Source organism: Theobroma cacao, chromosome 3 (assembly GCF_053813885.1).
Source record: "Theobroma cacao isolate CCN51 chromosome 3, ASM5381388v1, whole genome shotgun sequence".
NCBI classification, from domain to species: Eukaryota; Viridiplantae; Streptophyta; class Magnoliopsida; order Malvales; family Malvaceae; genus Theobroma; species Theobroma cacao.
The window spans coordinates 33,185,685-33,208,537 of record NC_142641.1 but is presented as its reverse complement, the minus strand read 5'-3'; the positions used below and the strand labels follow the sequence as shown (position 1 = coordinate 33,208,537).

The window sequence follows — 22,853 nt, the reverse complement described above, 5'->3', positions numbered from 1 at the left end:
GTGAAATTGCAAAGTTTTTTTTTTATTTTTTTATTATTGCCTTATATATATTGGCATGTAAGAGAAAGAAAAGTTAGAGAATTTTTTAGATGGCTACATAAAAATAAATTAACATGTGGAGTGTTAAGATGAATAATATGATGATTGAAGTCAAATCTTAAGAAATAAAGAAGACAAGAGATTAAGTCTTGTTAAAGACTAAAGAGGAAGCGAGCGAAAGGTTAGATGAATGTATGAGATACTGATAAGAGATGTCAATAGCAAGTGAGGAAAATGTAAATAAAGATTTCAATAATGATATAGCAAATGAGTTTATATAGAATATTGTTATGAGAATATACTGATCTTGTCTTGACCTTGTTGAAAGGAAAGGATTAGTAACAACACAAGTAAACTAGGTGACATGCTAGAAACCCATGGAGATAAATTGAAGCATGAGTAGTTGGGCATGCCTTCATGGAAATGATATACTTGGTGTATAAAAGAGTAAATAAGTGATTAAGTGTTTCAAGAATGTTTACACGCCCTTGAGAAAGAATTATAAGTTATACATGATGGGCATAAGATGCGTGACTTTGAAACTTGCTAAGGAGCCAAATGGCTAAGTTACGGGTTAAATGATCATATGTTGTGAGACATAAATTTAAAATGAATATCCCTAAGGAAATACTTAAGAGAAGTTCTGCCATGGATCTTGTGAAAGCAAGCATTAAGTTATGTAGTTATAAAAAGGAAGCTATAAGCTGAGAGTGGTATAAGTATTAACATTAAAAAGTACTTGAGGAGAATTTAGTTTCAAGTCTTGTAATTTCAAGTACAATTTGTAAATTAGTTAAGGAAGAATGATGTTATATTCATATGAAAGAGTGGAATAAAGGATGATAGAAGTTAACCTTGATAATGAAGTCAGATAATGAAACTTTCTTAATATATTATGGGAATTGGAATTCGAAAATGCGTGAGGCATACATGATTCAAATGAATCTGAGTTTTAAGTGACAAATCAATATCGAAATGCAATAAGGATACAATATATAGGAGACATGAAGGATAATCGAGGAATAAGGATGACTTTTAGGAATTGTAGTATTGCATAAGATGCAATGATCAAGTCAAGATAAATTTTTGAGATACCAATGGGATTATAAAACATACACGCATAATAGATTATAATTCAATGGAGATGACATTGTGATGCAATGATATACAGTACAAGGAAACTTAGGCATATAATTGGAAGCGATAAGAAGAGAATATAAGTATATAAATGATGAGGAACTATACACAGGCATGATGAGAATTTGTATGAATTATGAAGCTTATTCTATTGAATCTTGATTGTGGATGAGAATGAATTAAGAGAAATTAGTCTGAAGGCATTTGAAAATAGAGACTCGTATACATAATGAGGAATATAGACATTTGAATGTATATGTATATGTATGTGTGGAGTAGTGATGTACGCAACTAAATGAATAATGGTTTTAGTGGTTCAAGATTTGAACTCAATATATTTGATGAGTTGTATAGATAATGTAACGATTAAGAATCTTATCAGAAGACGATTTATGGTGACCTAAGGAATTTTGGAGAAATAGTTAAGGGAATATAATCTATAGTACGATTAAGCCATATGAGATGGATTAATAGGATTAAGAAGATTGAAATTTCCTAAATGCAAAGTAAACATGAAATAAGTAGAAATAATTAAAGCCATTAATTTTCCTGAACGCTGAGGATATGTACAGGAATGAGTATGGCGTGTTAATGATGTTGTAAACTACACAATAGTGTATGAGGATAGGATGAATGAATGAAAGTCGAGAAGTTTGATATGGAATGAAGTAATAAGATAGTGATTGGTATACCTAAATAAGAATAAAATGCGATCGAAATTGGTATGATTGAGATGGAGTTATGGTTCAAGCTTAATGATAGTAATAGAAGCATGCTTAATGTCTCAATATAAGATATCATAATTGTGAAGGTTATTGTTGATCTGATTTTAAAGGATAATAATAGACATAAGCGAAATACTTGAGTTGAATTGGAGGTAAATGAGGTGAACAAATCGAAATTCCCTATAAAGGGGAAGACATAAGAATTCGAGCATTATATGAGAAAACAATACCCCCACATTTTCTCTGAGTTCAGTACATGAAATTTTGAGGTCAAAATTTTATTTTAAGGGGGATAGTGTTGTCAAGCCCGATCTTATAAAATACTTTCCATGTCATTCATATGATTGACAATATGCTTGCATACTTGGAAAGCCCTGAAAGAAAAATCGTTAAAAGACGACAATGTACCAAATGGTACAATTAAGTTAATTTAAGTCTCGAACTAGATCAAATAGAGAATTTAAAATGAAATTAAGAATATTAAAGTCCCAGAATGGTTTAATATGGTGATTTGGAGTTCGAGGATCAATTTGAAGTCAAACTAGAATTTTTACTGTCCAGGGGCAAAATGGTCATTTGCCACCCAAGGACACAATGGGAATTTTTAGAAAAGAAATTTTTTTAGCCCCATTTGACTTATTGGAGTATGATTTGAGTATTGGAGTATAATTTGAGGGTTTGGCAGTGAAAAAGTTTAATTCCAGTGATTTCTAGAGTGTAGGGGCAAAATCGTAATTTTGCCACTCGCGGACAAAATTTGAGATTTTGAGAGAATTTAGATCAAATTTGACAAATTGGAGAATGGTATGAGTATAAGGGATGAAAAATATGTCTATGGGCAATTTTTCAATTTTTGGGACAAAAATGTAATTTTTGACTTTTACGGGGGTAAAAGTGTAAATTTCAAAAATTACTCCACCAAGACTTTGGATAAGTCTGAGAATTTTACCTAAGCTATGGATATTTGGGACAAGTGTATGGTGAAAATTTGGAAACAAATGGATGGCTAGAATTTAAGGAATTAATAAAACATTAAAAAAATGAATAAAATAATATTATATTATTTTAGCCTTTAAAAAGGTAAAAATTCCGGAATTCTTATCTTCTTCAGCTGTCCAAACCAGGGGAGAAAAGGGGAAAAAAAAAAACAAGAATCCTACCTGAAAAATTTGGAGAAAATCAAGAGAAATCAAGAAATCAAGCATTAAAAAGGTAAATTTCTTTGATTTTCCTTGTGATTTTCACTACCCATGCATTTTTTTCTCATTTCCATGCAAAATTAGAAAGTGGGTATGGACACCCATGCTGGCCAAACCTCCATGGATGAGTTTTGAGCTTGATTTTTGGTTGATTTTAATTGAATTAAGTGATTTTAGTTAAGTTATATTGAAATATAGCAAAAATAAGCTAGAAATATAATTTTCTCCCATTGAAACCCATTATGCTGAATTTTCTAGGGGAATATTGGCTGCTGATCTTGATGGTTATTTGAGGAATTATGATGAATAATGATGAATTATGAGCCTAGAAAAATAATGGAAATTTTTGGAGCAAAAATACAAATTTTTACCCACTATGGGTATTTTCGTAATTTGTTATCGGGACTGATAATTTGCACCACACTGAGGGACATTAAGTCAATTTGGGTGCAATTGAGGTATAGAAACTGAAAAAAATTAATTTGGATTTTAAACGGACGCGTATATCAATTTATCGGGTAAAAGATCGAAATAGGCTAACACCGCATTTAGGCAAAAATTTAGACATTTTTGCATTCCATATCAAGCATTAGTAGTCTAAATTAGTTTAATTTCAATTTACTACCAATGTGGTGAATTTCTCGATTTTTTTACTGTGTCAAGGTGGTGAGTCCTCCGATAAAGGCAAAGGAATTGCACCCGAGGACCAATAGTCTGAGTATTTCGAAAATCCTAACTCTAGACACGGTGAGTAACCTTACCATCATTTTAATTATCTAAAGTATGTTTTTATTCGGTTTTGGTGAATTTTATGAAAATGAGTTCAAATGGTAAATTTTTATGTTTTGTAAACAAAATGAGTTTAAATGAAAATATTTTATAAATTGTCTTGAAACGAAATAACGATTTTGAAAATAGAGTAATTGGAGACCACTGATATGTTGTAAATTTAAAATTGAATTAATGGCTTATGTTATTGTATTGGCATGACTGGCTGGGCTGTGTTTTTATGAATTATATGAATTTCTTTATTTTACCCTTGCAGGCTGGGTAGTAATATATTAGCCCTGTCATGCTGTCAAAATTTTATTGTATGGTGGGTTTGACTTGCTGCAGTGGGCTGGATTCTGTGGACTAGCCTATTAGAGGGGCACGGAATCCTGTTATATTTTTACCTCGGTTGGAGAGGCGAGTAGGGTAACTCCTGAGGTATAACTTTTAGAGTTCACTTCACGCCAAACCACCTCGTGAAGGGGAACTCGGCCAACGTCAAGGAATGGCTATGTTATCAAAATAAAAACATGACTTTCTAATAGCCTTGGCGGACTCAGTTGGGATAGCCCTCGGCCAAGGTATCCCAAATAACTGAGTATGATAATAATTTTTGGCATGAGCCAAGCTTTTTAAGAAATTCATAAGCCATACTGATTACTTGCTTTAAATAAATTGATTTCATTTGGTTGAAATAAGTTGAAAGATGATAAATTACAGTTTGATGAAATGTTTTAATAGTCTCCTTTTACTCGACTTTAGATATTTTGAGTGATGTTTGTTTACTCACTGGGATTTTATAATCTCACCACCCTCATTTCCACCCATTTCAGGTTCAGAATAGATTGTAGATAACTGATATCGGCAAGGATTACAGTTGAACTTGCCACATCCAAAGACTGTAGGTTCATTTCTTTTGATACTTTTGATCATTCGTGGGCCCACGTGTCACTGTAAATTAAATTCTATACTTTGGTTATCTGTATTACGGTATGTAAGAATTTATTTTGCTTTTACGCTATAAAAATTATTTATGCAGTGTTCTTAAAATATCGTTTTATGTGAAAATTGAATATTTTATTGAATATTTTTATTTTATTATAACAGTCATAATTCCATTTTAAACGAATGTTTTAGACATCCAAAATTATTTTTGATTAAGAAATATGTGTTTTCCACTTACATACTATATTTTTAGATGATTTTTGAGATTTTTGGGATAAATGACAAAAATACCCCTGTGAGACGGAAATTATTATTTCATTTGTTTAAGTTGGAAACAGTTTAAAATCTTTTAAAATGTGGTATTTGGAAACAGTTACCCACAGGGGAAATGAGAAGCTGATATTAAAGCCTTGCGGGGTCTCGGTTGACATTCCGGGTAATGAATGTAAATTGAGACGTCGCGACGGTTGTCACGGGCTCGATGGGAGTTCCGGGTCGTGACAATTAAGTTGGTATCAGAGCTGTTGGTTTGAAAGATTAGAGTTTTGGGTTTAAAGTTATTTTAAAGCTGTTTTAAAAATTTACAGTGTCAGTGTGGCCCCGAGTTAAGTTAGGTTAGGTTGAATAAAATACATGCATAAGCATATAGAGCCTGAGGTTGCCTAAACTCACTTTGTTCCCTCTTATAGATTATTATGTCTCATCGACGCAAACAACCACCTTTCACTAGATCAGCTGGGAGAGGAAGAGGTTGTTTTCAACGTCGTCAGTTAGGTGCAATAGAGGAGGAATCGACTGCATCCACCATTCGGGCAGCACCTGCTGCTGAACAAACCAAGACTCCTCCACATCCTCCACCTCCTCTACCACTTACTAGTATTCCTGCTATGCCTCTTGAGGCAGTTCAGGCATTAGCAGCCTTCTTTACTGCTATTGCTGGCCAGGCTCAAGCTGGTCAAGCTCTTCCTACAGTTCCTCTGGCTGCTCCTTCAGTACCACCATCCCCACCTCCTGTCCCACCACCAGTGCTGGATGTTTCTTATTCTAAGAAGCTTAAAGAGGCTAGGCAACATAGTTGTGTTTCTTTTATGGGTGAGTCGGACGCAACCGTGGCTAAAGAGGTGGTGCGAATGGCTTTAAGAGCCGAGAAGCTTGCGAATGAAAATAAGAGTCTACGAGCTGAGTTAGCAAAAATGAGAAATCTAAGTGTATCTTCTAGTCAGCCACCAAACAGGGGCAAAAACTCTTCTGTTTCAGGAAGTTCACGTAGATGCAGAAATTGTGGGAATTATCATGTTGGGTCGTGCAGAGGGCCTGCACGATGTTTTCATTGTGATCAACTGGGTCATATTAGGAGAGATTGTCCACAGTTAGGACGGGCTACGGTAGCTGCTCCATCTCCACCAGCTCATACGGATATACAGAGGAGAGATTCCTCTGGATTGCAACCGAGACAGGGATGATTTTGACATACCACCAAGGGTAGATTAAATAAGTTGAAATTAGTGCTCTAATAAAGTACGTATGATAGAAAGCTAGTTTGTAAGTTGTAGTTTTCATGATCATGAAATATATAAAGATTATCAATATATGGACATACATTTGGAGTTGTAATTTACAAGTTTGAAGTATTTAAGATATGATTAAATGGAATTAGCATTAGTTAGGGTACGTAAATCTTTTAATTAATTTCTATGGAGTATCCATGATAGTATAATGGAGGAACATCGTGCAGTGATGCTATATGGTGAAATCACTATACAATATGGAAAGGGTATTTTCGAGTGGGATTTATGGACTGATGATAAGTGATGAGCAATTTGAGATACATGTAGCTATGAATAAATTTGGAGATCTTTGCTTAAACAAACTCGTATTAAATGTTATGGTAAGGATATATGAATGCTAGTGGCAAAAAAAAATACGTTAAATCAATGTTTTGATTTCACACTTGTGATAGAAAGTTAGTCTTGCTAATTGTGGTATAGACTCGAAGGGAAGCCACACGATTGTGAATAATTGAGGTAGTAGCTTTAAAGGTTGAACAGTCAATGCTGAAGTACTGTAGCTATTGAAAATTTTCTTCATCAAAACTATTTGTCTACATTCAAAGTCACCTCATCAATCATTCTCAACCAGTGGGTTTCCTTTCTAGACATATATCATGAGTTCCATAAGTATAGGTACCTTCTATTTTCTTGTCATATACACTAAGCCAGATTAATACTTTCGTCTCATGTCATCTTTTGACTTTTATCAACATTCATAAAATTCCACCTCAAAACATCCTTTCCATACAGTGTAATAAATTCATGATACATATACCACTCCACACATAAGTTGCTTACTATCTACAACTTTCCTCAAATTTATTGTCATCCTTATCCAATTATCTTCTTTGTCTTATACTTCAATAATTTTATTGACTTTCGGTATAATTAACTACGAAAACAGCCCAGCTTTCTCCTCACCTTATTCTCGCAATCCTTACTGAATCAAAATTTTATATTCCCCATATTCCATAATTTAACTTCATTGGGTTATATTTGGCCCAACTATTGCCTCATAGTGTCATAACATCACTGAATAATCCCCTTCATGTTTAAATTACAATCATTAACGTAATCACATTATCCATTTCGAATGTCATTTATAACCTTATTGCTTCCTTCTATAACCTTCCTCAATAATTATATTACCAATTTATCCTTATCATACTAAAGATTTTCATATACCTTCAGTTACTTAAACAGCCATTTTATAATACATTCTAGTCATATACTTTTAAAAGCCAAACTATTTTTCCTTCTTTGTACAGATCATTATTATCTCTTTTACACAACATCTACTTAGAGTTAAGGTACTGTAAAATCCTACGAAAATATTACATGTCCTTGGGATCATCATCTTAATCTGATCTTATCGGAAGATTTTACTCTGAGTCCTCCTGAAGATCCTCTTTCGGGTTTTCCTCCTCTTGAGATTTTTTTCTTTGCTTTTCAATCCAGGCTGGTTGTCTTCTCCTAATTTCCTCGGCACTCACCGGTGCAGCATTTCTTCCACATCCAAGAGGAAAATGGCGTACAACGTTCACCCCCTTCCTAGAACGAATATCTCCCCTTGCAATTGCCTTCCTCGTATGTTCTCTATGGTACTCTTCGGATTGTTTCAAAAGGAAATTTATTTCAGTTTTCAGAATATTGGAGCTACTCTCACTTTCAAAATTCTGGCTATTCTCAAAACTTTCCTTATTATGGACCCATTCTGTTACGTTCAGAGTAATTCTATTATTAGGAATTCGGGATGGACCACCTTCCGAATCACCTAGATCAGGGTGTCATTTGCTTCTAGCTGTAGAATCTAGAAATCCTTCGCTATCACTATGAGAGGTATCGAGACTACCACCTCTTCTAGACATGGTGTTTATGTCACTAGTGCACCTCAAAACCTATATGCAATCAAATAGTAATTGTTTAATTATTTATGCATCTCAAAAGTAGGTAGATTTCTATATATAGATGCATACATTCTATTAAATATAACCTAACTTAACTTATCTTAACTGAACTGGACTTGGGGCCACGCAGTGTCAGTGTGGATTTCTTAAAACAACCTTAAAATCAAAAACTTTAAAATCCAAAGCTTTAAAACCAAAATCTTTGATCTTTAAACCATGCTGTGATACCAATCTAAATAGTCACGACCCGGAACTCCCCATCGGGCCCGTGACAACCCGTCGCGAGGCCTCGATAGACATTCTTCACCCCGAATGCCTATCGAAACCTCGCAAGGCTCTCGTATCAGCTTTCACACTTCCCGGTGAGCAACAGTTATTAAATCTCGCATTTCAAAAAAAAAATCATAAGTCATTTTCTAATAAAAATAATAATATATTATTTTTTGGCTCACAGGGGCATTTTCGTAATTTTTTGTCAAAAATCTCAAAACTTGCTAAAAATGTAGTAGGTGAGCAGAAAATATATATTTAATGATTTAAAAACAAATTACGTATCTAAAACGTTCATTTGAAAGCAAATTGTTGACAACTAGTACTATTCAAAAATAATAAATAAAATATTCTATTTTCTCATAAAATAAATTTTTATAAAAATATTCGTAAATAATTTTTCGCACATGAAAGTAAAGTAAAAATTGTTTGAATAGAAATATAGATAACCAAAATATAAGTTTTGATCTGCAATGACACGTGGGCCCCAATTGACCAAGAGGATGTAAGACTGTGAACTCTTATTTTCTATAATACAGTTCCGAGCTTAGTTCTCGCCCTACTCGACTATCTACAAACTGTCCTGAGCCTGAAAAATGTATAGGAAGAAGGGGTGAGATTTTATAATTCCAGTGAGTAAACAGATACCATCTAAAGTATCTAAAGCCGAGTAAATGGAGACAATTAAAATAAGTCATCATACTGTAATTTCATTACCTTTCAGTTCATTTCAACCAAATAAAATCAATCCATATAATCGAGTAATCAACTTGGCTTATGAATTTCTTAAAACTTTGGCTCGTGCCAAAACTCATACTCGGTGATACCTTGCGCAAGGCATCCAACCGAGTCCGCCAAGGCTGTTAAAATTTTGTATATACTTAAAATATATTTTTAGTTTGAGAAAAATACAGCCGTTCCTTGGCGTTGGCTGAGTTCCCCTTCACGTGGTGGTTTGGCGTGAAGTGAACCCTAAGCTTTACCCCAGGAGATACCCTACGCGCCTCTCCGTTCGAGGTAATAATATAATGGAGTTTACCGTGCCCCTCTAATAGGCTGGTCCACTGAACCCCCTCTGCAGTAAATAATTAATATATAATCCACCAATCAATAAAATTTATTCTAGCATGACATGGCAATTTATCGCAACCTAGCCTCTCAAGGCTGAATACCAATATAAATAATTATAACACCAAAATCAGTTTAGTCATTCATGCTCATTTATTGTCATAAGCCATTCAATTCAAAACCATAAATTTGCAACACAAGCAGGTAGTCTCCAATTACTCTATTTTCAAAACCAGTATTCGATTTTCCAAAAAATTTATAAAATCATTTTATAAAATCACAATTTCTCTTAAAACATAGCAATTTACCATTTAAACCCATTTTTTATAAAATCACACAGTTGTATAAAACTACTCTAGATAATTAAGACGATAATAAGTTTACTCACAGTATTAGGAGTAGAAATACTCCTATCTTCTGCCCTCGGGTGCAGTCTCTTACCCGAAACAATTGACTCACCACCTATCCATAATCCATGATACAAAATTCAATAAATTGTGTCAATTTATCATAAATTATTTCAGGCTCTTATCCATGCGTATGCACTAGATAGGATTTCAAATGTCTAGACAATCGCTTAATTGCGGTGTCCGACCTAACTCGCCTATACACGGTGTAAATTCCTAAAATCCCCAATTCGACTCCAATTCCATCCATTTCAATTTCAATTATCCAATTATATCCACAATACCTCAATGACTGTGAATTTCGTCCAATTTATCAGTCCGAACTATAAATTACGCTTTTACCCCTAATAGGTAAAAATTTCAATTTATTGCACCGAAAATTCTCATTTAATTTCCAACCTCATAATTCATCATTTTTCCACCCAATTCTCTTAAAATAAAGTCAACCTCATCCTCACCTACCATTGGCTAGATTCGGCCTAGAGAAATTCATGGAGAAGATAAATATTTTTCTTGTTGTTTGACTCATAAACATGCTAAACTAACACTAAACACTAACATAGCTCAAAATCAAATTTATCTAACAACTTTCTCTCTCTAAACCCATATGACCAGAATTGAAATCATCCTCAAATCACATGATTCAACCATGAAAAAAGATGGGAAATGCATGGGAAAGGTAAAGCACAAGACAAATTTAAGAAATGTTACCTTTTTTTCACTTGATTTTTGAATTTTCACCTATTTTCCCTTTAAATTTCTTAGCTAGGGTTTTATTTTCTCCTTTCTCTCTCTTGTTTCTTGCTTGGCCGAATGTTGAAGAAGAAGAATGGGTGGGCTGATTTTTTTATGCCTTTTTATTGTTTAATGAATAATATTATTTTTTTCATATTTTGAATATTTTATTAATTCATTTTTTTTTCTAGCCATCCACTTGTCCTACTTTTTTTTTCACCATGCATTCCCTTTGACTTATCCAAGTCTTAAGTGAAATTTTCAGATTTTTTCAAAGTTTTGGTAGAGCAAATTTTTCAAAATTACACTTTTGTCCCTAAACTTTTCAAAATTTACATTTTTACCCCAAAAATTGAAAATTTGCCATAATGCATAATTTTCACTCCTCATACTCATTTCACACTCCAAATAATTAAATTTGATCAAAATCCTTTCAAAAATTAAATTTTCGATTTCGAATGGTAAAATTACCATTTTACCCTTTTACTCCAAATTATACCGAAATTAAAATTTTTCACTTCTAAACTTCAAATCTTACTCCAATAAGTCAAATGGGGCCAAAAATCTTTTCTAAAAATTCTAATTTTGTCCCCAAGTGGCAAATGACCATTTTGCCCCTAGATAGTGAAAATTTCGGTTTAACTCCAAATTGATCCTCGAACTCCGAATTACCATATTAAACCATTCTGGGACTTTAAAATTCTTAATTTCATCATAAATTCTCTATTTGATCTAGTTCGAGGCTTAAATCAACTTTATTGTACCTCTAGGTACAATACCGACTTTTGTAAATTTTTCGGGACTCTCCTAGCATGCAAACATGCTATCTATCACATGTATGTCATGACAAATATTTTTATAGAGTAGGGCTTGTCATCTTCTCCCCCACTTGGATCAACCATATGATCCTTCTTCTTGATTGACTTCGACATCCGACTAAATATTAATATTTTAATATTATTTTATTAATAAAATATTATTTTATTCTAAAAATTTTATCTTGTCTCCTTGGTACCCAAAATACCTTATTATGCCTCAGTTGACTTCCAAATCACCTTTTATCTCACAAATTCTCCTCCGATAAAATTATTATTATTTTATTATTATTTTCTCACTTGCGAAATATTTTATCCTAAACTACTCCTTTCGTCTTTTATCACTTCTAAACATTTTAATTGACCTCAATTTGCATTCGATCAACTTTATTTATCACCATATCAAAGTATGGGGTATTTCACTAATCCTTGGGGATACTTTGGCCGAGGTATCTAATCGAGTCTGCCAAGGTTGTTAAAATATTTACATGTTAAACACATGTTAGTTTTGAAAATAAGCCGTTCCTTAGCGTTGGCCGAGTTACACATTCACGTGGGGGTTCGACGTGAAGTGAGCTCTAACACTACCTCGGGAGTTACCCTCCTCGCCTCTACAACCGGAGTAACTATATAACCGGGGTTTATCGTGCCCCTTTAATAGGCAGTTCACGAAAACCCCTCACTGCAGTGACTAAACCCACCAACTTTGATAAAATTTCGACAGTATAACGTGGCTTTTATTTATTTACCCAGCCTGCATAGTAAAAGACAGCTTACATAGATTCCCACTGCGATTATAAAATATAGCCACATATACTTATATATCATAAGCCATTCATAGGAAAATATATTTTTCAAGACAATTAGCAACCTCCCATTTACTCAATTTCATAATCAAAAGTTTCTTATTTCATATAATCAACACAATATATTTATTTGTCACATTCATTTCTAAAACATCAAAAGTCCCATTTTAATCTCATTTCCGTTTCATAAAATACATAAAGAGCATTTAAAAATAAACTCTAGATAATTTACAATAATAATAGGCTTACTCACCGTTTGTACAAATTAAATGCTTTCTAGGTGCCTCGATCACTGTTCGTCGGGTACGACTTCCTTGCCTTTATCGGAAGGCTCTCCTCCTAGACACATTGCAAAAATTACACAATTCACCACATTGACGCTAAATCACTATATAATTGACTTAAATCCTATACTAATGCATGGTATGAAATGCAATAGCCTAAAACGGCTTAAACGCGATATTAACCTATTTTTGTCACTTTACCCGATAAATTGGTAACGCGCTCCATTTTAGCTCTAAATAATCCTATTTTCTCTTCAACATTTCTAACCATTAAATATCAACCAATAACCTTCTAAAATCATCAAAATCAGCTAACTTTCCTCCTTGAAAAATTTGGCATAATGGGTTTCAATGGGAGAAAATTATTTCTCTAGCTTATTTTTGCTATATTACAATATAACCTAACTAAAATCACTTAATTCAATTAAAATCAACCAAAAATCAAGCTCAAAACTCATCCATGGAGGTTTGGCCAGCATGGGTGTCCATACCCACTTTCTAATTTTGCATGGAAATGAGAAAAAATGCATGGGTAGTGAAAATCACAAGGAAAATCAATGAAATTTACCTTTTTAATGCTTGATTTCTTGATTTCTCTTAATTTTCCCCAAAATTTTCAGCTAGAGTTCTTATTTCTTTTCCCCCTTTTCTCTCCTGATTTGGAAGGCTTGAAGAAGATGAGAATTCTGGAATTTTGACTTTTTTAAAGGCTAAAATAATATAATATTATTTTATTTATTTTTTTCATGTTTTATTAATTCCTTAAATTCTAGCCATCCATTTGTTTCCAAATTTTCACCATACACTTGTCCCACATATCCATAACTTAGATAAAATTCTCAGACTTATCCAAAGTTTTGGTGGAGTAATTTTTAAAATTTACACTTTTGCCCCCGTAAAAGTTAAAAATTACATTGTTGCCCCAAAAATTGAAAAATTTCCCATAGACATATTTTTCATCCCTTATACTCATACCATTCTCCAATTTGTCAAATTTGATCTAAATTCTCTCAAAATCTCAAATTTTATCTGCGAGTGGCAAAATTATGATTTTGCCCTTAAACATCAAAATTTTCAATTTTTTCCCAAATGAATCCTCGAACTCCAAACAATCAATTTTAGTCATTCCTGGACTGTAAAATATTAAATTTCATCCTACGATTCCTATTTGAACTAGTTCGAGGTTAAATCAACTTAAGTGTACTGTTAGGTACAATACCGAATTTCATCTATTCTTAGGGACTTTCCTAGTGTAATAACATGCTACTCAGTGCATGTATGTCATGACATGTGTTTATAGGATTGGGTTTTACATATATTTATATATATACCAACATAATGTAGTAGTACATGAATCCATAACAGTCACATATCACAACATAGAGACAATTTATCAAGGGCTTGTTCCCGAACGAGTTTTGAAGATAAAATAAATAAAACAAATAAAACGCTTTAAGGATTCAATCAAACATATTTGTAAACACATCCCAAAACCTTTTTGATGCAAGTTCACTCACCAGTATTTTTTTGAACCTTTAGTCGACTCTAACTTTCCTAATAGTCCAAATGGGACGGTGCGGCTTCGTTGGAACCTATCATCATGTTAACATCACAATTAAATCAATTCCAATACTTATAAATTCTAAAAGCTATCTCTTAACTAGCTTCCAATTGCCATCTAAGTGGCTATCTATTTTCACTATCCTAATCACTCTTAAACGAATGAACAACCTAAACTACTAGACATTCACAAGTCTAAGTACTAATCATTTTCAACACTAAAAAATCAAATTCTAATTCACTATTCACCTTGGTAGCTTTACAATTGAAATTCTTTCCAAAAACTTTCAAGCCCTTATTGAAGCTCCCTATTTCTCTCTCTAAATGCCTAGCTAGTGAGAGAAAGTATGGAAGTAAGACTTATCAAGGGTTTTGAAGTGAGAGAGTGAAAGAGCACAAGGGTTCTATGCAAAAGTGCACAAAAGCTTGAAAATTTGAGCTATTTCAAGAGAGGTTATGAAGGTTTCATATCAAGCTTCCATGGAGGATAAAGAAACGTGAAAGGGAAGAAGGAAGGAGAAGAAGAAGCTGCTAGAAATGTGAAAAGAAGTTGTTGGAAGCTGATATTTATAGCTCAAGCTTATCCAACTTCACTTAAATTATGAAAATTCCCTTAGCAAGTTAGCTTATTCTTCTCCAATCCTTTATGCAATCTTTTTAGTCTTTTGACACTGAGGCCAGGTCCACAAGGGTTTAAAAATACTCGGGTTTACGAAAACTTAAACTTTTGACCCGAGGTGAAAAATGACCATTTTGCCCCTACCTCAGGAATCATCATTATCTTTATTTTCTTCGTCATTTTACCCGTATTTCATCATTCATTTATGCCTTAGGCCTACTTAGGCCATAATATTGTTTAAAAACTTACTTTTAGGGGCTTATTAAGGAAATGACGAAACTACCCCTAGCCCGTGTTATTGCGTCTATGCCTAGTTACAAGCCTATAGAGGTCGAGGTCTCACAATTTATTATCTAGTTATAAAGGTATCAAGATTCTATTAAAGTATCAAAATACATTTGTATGAAGAGTTATACATAGGAGACATGTATTTTAATTGAATCTAAAATTGTTTATAGTCATATGATAAAGTTGGTTACTTTATTATGGTTACTTTATTATGTTAAGACTATAGTGTTTAGATCACTTCGAATGTAAAGAATATGATTCACTTCGAGGAATGATAAGTCTCAAATCATCAAAATAGCTAATTTCGAGTAATGACACTATAATTTGAACTGGATTTGTGTGAGAATATTGTTGATTTTTTATGCAAGTGTACGTATCACAAACAAGTGATATAGTGATGGAGTAGAGTATCATTTTCCACAAAGAATTGTTTTACTTTTTATAGTTAAGTACTAAAATTAACACACCCTAATTTTATCCAAACAATAAAAATTAAATTATTCAAAATCAAAATTAAATTTAACAAACTTAAAATCTAAAACTAATCTAAAATTAATTGACAAAATTATTTTATTAAACTTGATTGACTACCAGACCTGAGATTATGATATTTTTCAATTCTTCATCTGAATATTGTTTTTCTCTCTTAACTTAGTTTAATGGATTAAGCTGCTAATCCAGAGTCCTAATTTATTTACAAAACTCTGTCGAGGTTCTCATAAAAATACCTTTCACAATTAACTTACCAAGTTCATATTCTAATTTTGGCTATGTATGGCTTATAGGTGAATGTCTACCTGTGGCTTATAGGTGTATGCCTACTCTATATGCAAATCAAACTACCTAATCAACTAAGTGGATTCGATCATATGCTATTCTATTCAAAGTCTACCTAAATCTCCTTCGTCAAGATTTAATTTAAATTTCCAGATCAGTCTAATTGGTGATCAGGCAATTAGAATCATTAAGAATAAAATAGAATAAACAACTTAAAACCATCAAATATAAACAAAAGAGAGATAACTAGACAAAGATTAAGTTTAATTATAATATTAGATAAATAAATTAGTTCCCCATAAAGTTATACATCATCATCAAATTAAGTTTAAACATCAAAACCAAACCAAGAAAATAAAAGAATAACAAAAAGATAAAAAAAACCTAAGAATTGTAAGCTTGATCCCCAAATCTTTTTGAATCCCTTGATTTCTTCGTAACTCCAATGAGAATTTTTTCAAAGATTTTGCGGCTAATTCTTTGGTCTAAATATGCTGTTTTGTACCTCCAAGAGTCCTCTAAAAGGTTGCTTAAATAGGGTACAAGTTTGTGACAAGAAAAAAGTTTAATTTGAAAAAAACTCTGTTTGATTTCCTTCGAGCACTACAGCTCCCAAGCCCTAGAGCCACGACCTTCACTTCTTTGTCTTGATGTCCACTCTCATGGTCCTCTTCAGCGTCATGGCTCTTAACATCTCGTGTCATGGCTCTTAGTGTTTGCCTTGACATTTGCTCTTCTAATGCAATCCTTCAACTTTGACAAAGATTTCAACCACTTTTTGATTATAACTGGGTGAAGTGGAAAACACAAAAGTTGTAGCTTTTACTCTTAGATTTTCAATGGTTTAAAAATCACCTCATTTGGAGTTCTGTAGAGAGAGTTATGGTTGACATGTTTAGTAAAGGTTTGTATCTCACATGAACACCCAACTTGACAACTTTTCACCCTTGCTATTGCACACCTATAAAATTAGCAAATTAATCAATAACAACATATCTTAGCCACATAAACACCAATTCAAGCACAAATTCACTAAGATTAAATTGACTCACCTAATTAATTAACTTAAAATAATTAGATAAAACCTAATTCATTTTTATGCATTACTACAAAAACTAAGTTAAATTATGATCAAAATTAAGTCCAAATAAATCTATATCATAGACTTATCAAAGAATCAAGTTTAAGTTTGACAGTTACTTAAACCTTAATTTCACACCTATGCATCCACTTTTGATAAAACCATAATGTAAAGCCCGACCTTATAAAATACTTGTCATGACATACATGTGATGATAGCATGATTGCATGCTAGGAGAGTCCCAAAAAATTTACAAACGTAGGTATTGTACCTAGAGGTATAACAAAGTTGATTTAAGCCTCGAACTAGATCAAATAGAGAATTTGAGATGAAATTAAGGATATTAAAGTACCAGAATGGTTTAATATGGTGATTTGGAGTTCGAGGATCAATTTGGAGTTAAATCAAAATTTTCACTATCTAGGGGCAAAATGGTCATTTGCCATCTGGGGATAAAATGGGAATTTTTAAAAAAGAATTTTTGATCCCATTTGACTTATTAGAGTATGATTTGAGTATTGGAGTATGATTTGAGGTTAAGAAGTGAAAAAAAATTATAATTTCGGTATTTTTCAAAACATAGGGGGGTAAAATGGTAATTTTACCACCTCAGTGGCAAAATTGTAATTTTACACCACCATGACATTTGTCAAGCTCCAGAATTCTACCTATTATTATTTTATGCTATGGATAAATATTAGAGCATTTGTGGTGGTGAGAAAAGGCTTAAAAATTAAGTTAAAACAAGTGGACCAATAAAAAGGTGACATGTGTAAAAAATTTAATATTTTTATATTGCCATTTAAAAACTAGCCCACACTCTTCCACTAAGCATTTCAAGGCCGACCAGCACCTGTAGAAAAGAGAAGAAAAGAAAAGAAAAACCCTAGGGAGGAAAAACTAAGGAAAATTTGTTGAATTTTCAAGAAATTGGTGACTAAAGGTAAGATTTTTAATATTAAGCTCGAAATTCATCTTGCCCATGCATTCTTTTCCATTTTCCATGAATTAAATTAAAGTTTTCATGAGGGGCAATATGCTGGCCAGATTTAGAGAGAGAAAGTTGGTGATGAATTTAGTTGAATTTCAAAGTAATTTAGTCTTTTTAGGTGTTTAGTAACATTTAGTATGAAAATTAAGCAAGAAATTCACATGCCCATTATAGAACCTATCTTGGCTGAATTTTATGGGTGAGGATTGATGATGAATTTGGTTGTTTTTCATGCCATTTAGATGTATTTGGTGCTTAGGAATACCGAAAATCGAAAACGGGTACCGAAAAATTTTACTCGCGTTAGTTAGCAATTTGCACCATAATGAGAGATATTTTGGTAATTGCACTTAGAATAGATTTTTATTGAAGTGTGTGGAATTTTGGGGAGTACTGGAAGTGCAATAAATTAATTGGAATCGAATTGGATGTTTAGACCAATTAAATAGTGTATAGTGCGCGATAGGCCGAACACCTCCCATTTCATTGCATGCATTCATATAGAACATAGAATAGTTTTGTGACGATTTAGCATAAGTATATTAAATTTCCTGTTGCACATTATGTATGGGTGGTGAGCCCTCGGATAAGGGCAAAGGTATTGCACCCGAGGATCGAGACTAGGAGTGTTGTAAATTCCCATTAAAATGAGTAACCACTGTTCATCTTATCTATCTAAAGTATTTTTTCAATCGATTTTATGATTTTAAGAATATTGAACCTAAATGAATTTTATGTTCTATGACTAGTAACCGATTTAAGGAATAAGGTTTATGAATTATTTTACAATTCAATAATGTTTTTGAAAATGAGAGTATGTGGAGACCAACCTTTGATGTTGCCTATATATTTAAGTTTACGTATCAATGTTTGGAATTGATGATTTATGAACTGATACGTGATGACATATGTGGTTGGGTTTTTGAGTTGTGAAATATATAAACTGTTGTTTTCCTTTGATAGGCTGGGTAGTATTATGTTAGCCACGTTATGTTGTCAAAATTTTATTGATTGGTGGGTTATTTAGTTAGCCACTGCAGTAGGCAGGTTTCCGTGGACCAGCCTATTAGAGGGGCACAGTAAACCCCGTTATATTTACCTTAGTATGAGAGGCGCGGAGGATATCTCCTAAGGTACGATAAAGTTCACTTCACGTTGAACCACCACTTGAGGATGAACTCCGTCAACGCCAAGGGATGGCTAAATTATGTTTTTATGAGTAGTTGTTAACTTAAAAACTTGGCAGACCCAGTTGAATGCCTCGGCCAAGGTATCACCGAGTATGATTTTTGGCACGAACCAAGTTTTTGAGAAAATTATAAGTCGAGATGTGTATTATAATGAAATGTGTTGTTATATATATATATGATTTGAAACAAGTACAAAATGTTGTGGATTATGGTATGATGAAAAGTTAACTGTCTCCATTTATTCGGCTTTAAAAGTTAATGATGGACTTTGTTTACTCACTGAGTTTATGAAAACTCACCCTTTCTTTTTAACCATTTTAGGTTCAGGATAGTCTGTAGGCAGTAGATTTCATCAAGGATTTCTTTTGGACTTACTTCCTTGAAAATCGTAGGTCTACCTTCTTGCACACTTTTGGTTATCTCGGGGCCCATATGCCATTGTAAGATAATTTTGAATACCTGGTTTACTGTATCACTATGTGTATGAATTTATTTTGTTCTCACGCTACAAAAACTATTTATGCATAATTCTATAAAAATTATTTTATAAGAAGATAGAATATATTATCGAATATTTTTATTTAGTCTAATTAGCCAACTTTTCACTCCAAATGGATGATTTAGATTACAAAAATTTATTTTTAATAAAAAATGGATATCTTTCTACCATACGTTGTATTTTTATCAGGTTTCGAAATTTTCAGGTAAAAATAACCAAAATACCCATGTGTGGTCAAAATTTTATTTTGATTGTTTTTGATATAAAATAGTTTATATTCTCTTAAAACTCGATATTTAGTAACTATTGCTCACAGGGGAAGTGGAAAACTGATGCAAGAGCCTTGCGAGGTTTCGGTTGACATACCAGGTAATGAATATTTATCGAGACTTCGCGGCGGTTGTCACTGGCTAGAAGGGAGTGCTGGGTCGTGACACATAATCTTGATAGATAATGAACTTGTGTTTTGTCTCCTTATAATCTTTGATATGCCATGGGCATGATTATCATGTAGCGTTGATCTAGACTCTACATGTTGGGATTATAATCGAGGTAAGTAATAGGAAACATGTATAAAAAAAGCAAAGTTCATAACATTAACATCATTTCTAGTGATTTTAGGAAGATTGGTGATTAATTTGGGCCTAGTGGATTGATGAATTAATTGCTCATCACATCTTGAAACTTAAAAGATTAGATCTAAAGTATTGGATCACCAATTGGATGAAATATGAGATTATAGGACAAAATTGACATAAAAGGTAAAATGGTGATTTCACTTTTTGTCATTAGAAGGTTATGAAGGTTCGTAGTATAAGGTTTGCAATTGGACAACCAATATTAAATACTATGGTAAAATACTTTCACCCCTAACTTTTAGTCATAATTCCACATGGGTCCATTAGTTTTCGAAATGGATAGCTTACCCCAAAAGTGTAAACATCGTTAACAAAAAAATATGAAATGACTAAAATGCCATTTCTTCTTTCTCCCATTTATTTTTCTTTCAAACAATGTGGCTGGCTGACGACACTCCCATTCTGTCATGACTCAAAATTCCCATCGAGCCCGTGACAACCGTCGCGATGTCTGGATTGACATTCATTACTCGGAATGCCAATCGAAACCTCGCAAGGCTTTCGCATCAGTTTTACTTCTCCCCTGTGAGCAACATTTATTAAATACCATGTTTTAAAGACAATCAAAAACAATCAAAAAGTAATTTCTACTACATAGGGGTATTTTGGTTATTTTACCCAAAATTTTCGAACCTTGGTAAAAATATGATATACGAGTAATACACATCGATTTCATGTCTAAAAATAAGTTTCGTTGTCTAATTCATCAATTTAAAATGAAATTATAGCTATTCAAATTAAATAAAAATATTAAATAAAATATTACATTTTCTTATAAAACAATATTTATAAAACTCTGTGTAAATAATTGTTGTAGTGTAAAAGCAAAATAAATTCATATATATAATAGCACACTAAGCCAGGTATACAAAAATATTCTACAATGACATGTGGCCCCAAAAATAACAAAATAAACAAGACTATAGACCTGCGATTTCTAAGGGTGCAAATCCAAAAGCAAACCCTCGACATAATCAGTGGTCTACAGACTGCCCTGAGCCTGAAATGGCTGAAAAGAAGGGGTGAGTTTTTATAAACCCAGTGAGTAAGCAAATTTCATCTATAACATCTAAAGTTGAGTAAATGGAGACAATTTAAAACATCTCAGTATAATATGATTCATAACATCAAATCTCATTTCAACCGATATAAATCAATTACATTTCATCAAAAATAATCAACAAGGCTTATGACTTTCTTAAAAACTTGGCTCGTGCCAAAAATTAGTACTCGATGATGCCTTGTGCCGGGCATCCAACTGAGTCCGCCAAGGCAGTTAAAAAGACATATACACATAAAACATGTTTTCATGTTTAAAAACATAGTCATTCCTTAGCGTTGGTTGAGTTTCACTTTCATGTGGTGGTTCGGTGTGAAGTGAACTCTAAACTTTACCTTAGAAGATGCCTTCCGCGCCTCTCGTACTAAGGTAAATATAACGGGGTTTACCGTGCCTCTCTAATAGGTTGGTCCACAGAAACCCGCCCACTGCAGTAAGCTAAACAAATAACCCACCAAATCAATAAACATTTCGACAGCATGACATGGCTAATTTAATACTATCTAGCCTGTCAATGTAAGACAAAGCAATTTATATAATTTACAAAACCACAATTTCAGCCATTCATGCTACCACAATTTCATAAGCCATCATTTCAAATCATGTATATATATATAATACGAATGTATAGCCTTCACTTGCTCTATTTTGAAAATCAACATTTAGTTTCAGAATAATTTATAAATCTCATTCATTTAACCAACATTTAAAATGTAAAACATAATAATTTGCAAATTAAGTGCCTTATTCTTTAAAATCATAAAACAAGTATAAACCACTTTAGATAATTAAGATGAACATCTGATTACTCACTATAATGGGAATTTGGAGTGGTAGAAGTACTCCTATTCTCAGTCCTCCGGCATGATATCTTTGCCCTTATCGGGGGGTTCAACACCTATCCATAATACACGATACGTAATTAAATACATTTGTGTCAAACTGTTATAAAACTATTTCAAACTCTATATGAATGCATGAAGTTGAATGAGAAATGTTTAGATAGTCACTTAAATATGGTATTCTACATAGATTCAATTGTGATCAAAAGGAATTTGTATTCGACCTAATTCGAACTATACACCATTGATTTAACCAAAACATCTGATTCAACTCCAAATATATTCATTACACTTCCAATAATCTAATACACCAAAGCATTACAATGAACTTGATTTTTGATGTCACGACCCGGAACTCCCCATCGGGCCCGTGACAACCGCCGCGAGGCCTCGACAGACATTCTTCACCTCGAATGCCGATTGAAACCTCGCAAGGCTTAGCATCAACTTCCGCATCTCCCCGGTGAGCAACAGTTATTAAATCTCGTATTTCAAAAAAAATCATAAGGCATTTTCAAATAAGAACATTAAAATATTATTTTTTGGCTCACAGGGGTATTTTCGTAATTTTTCGTCAAAAATCTCAAAACTTGCTAAAAATGTAGTAGGTAAGCAGAAAATATATATTTAATGATTTAAAAACAATTAAG

At 33.0% G+C, this 22,853-nt stretch overlaps 2 long non-coding RNA genes across 4 annotated transcripts in view; one reads left to right on the top strand and one right to left on the bottom strand.

The window, feature by feature from the left end:
• The window catches only part of LOC148763736 (uncharacterized), an 83,295-nt gene that overhangs the window by 44,473 nt on the left and 15,969 nt on the right, over positions 1–22,853 (top strand). The gene's annotated exons all lie outside the window — the stretch shown is intronic.
• Positions 21,425–22,853, bottom strand: part of LOC108661310 (uncharacterized) — a 32,491-nt gene continuing 31,062 nt past the window's right edge. For all 3 annotated transcript variants that reach the window (XR_016025047.1, XR_016025050.1, XR_016025045.1), the window contains 2 exons: positions 22,175–22,259; positions 21,425–21,799 (listed from right to left, as the gene is read on the bottom strand). This is a non-coding gene — a long non-coding RNA (uncharacterized LOC108661310). The remainder of the gene's footprint in view (positions 21,800–22,174; positions 22,260–22,853) is intronic.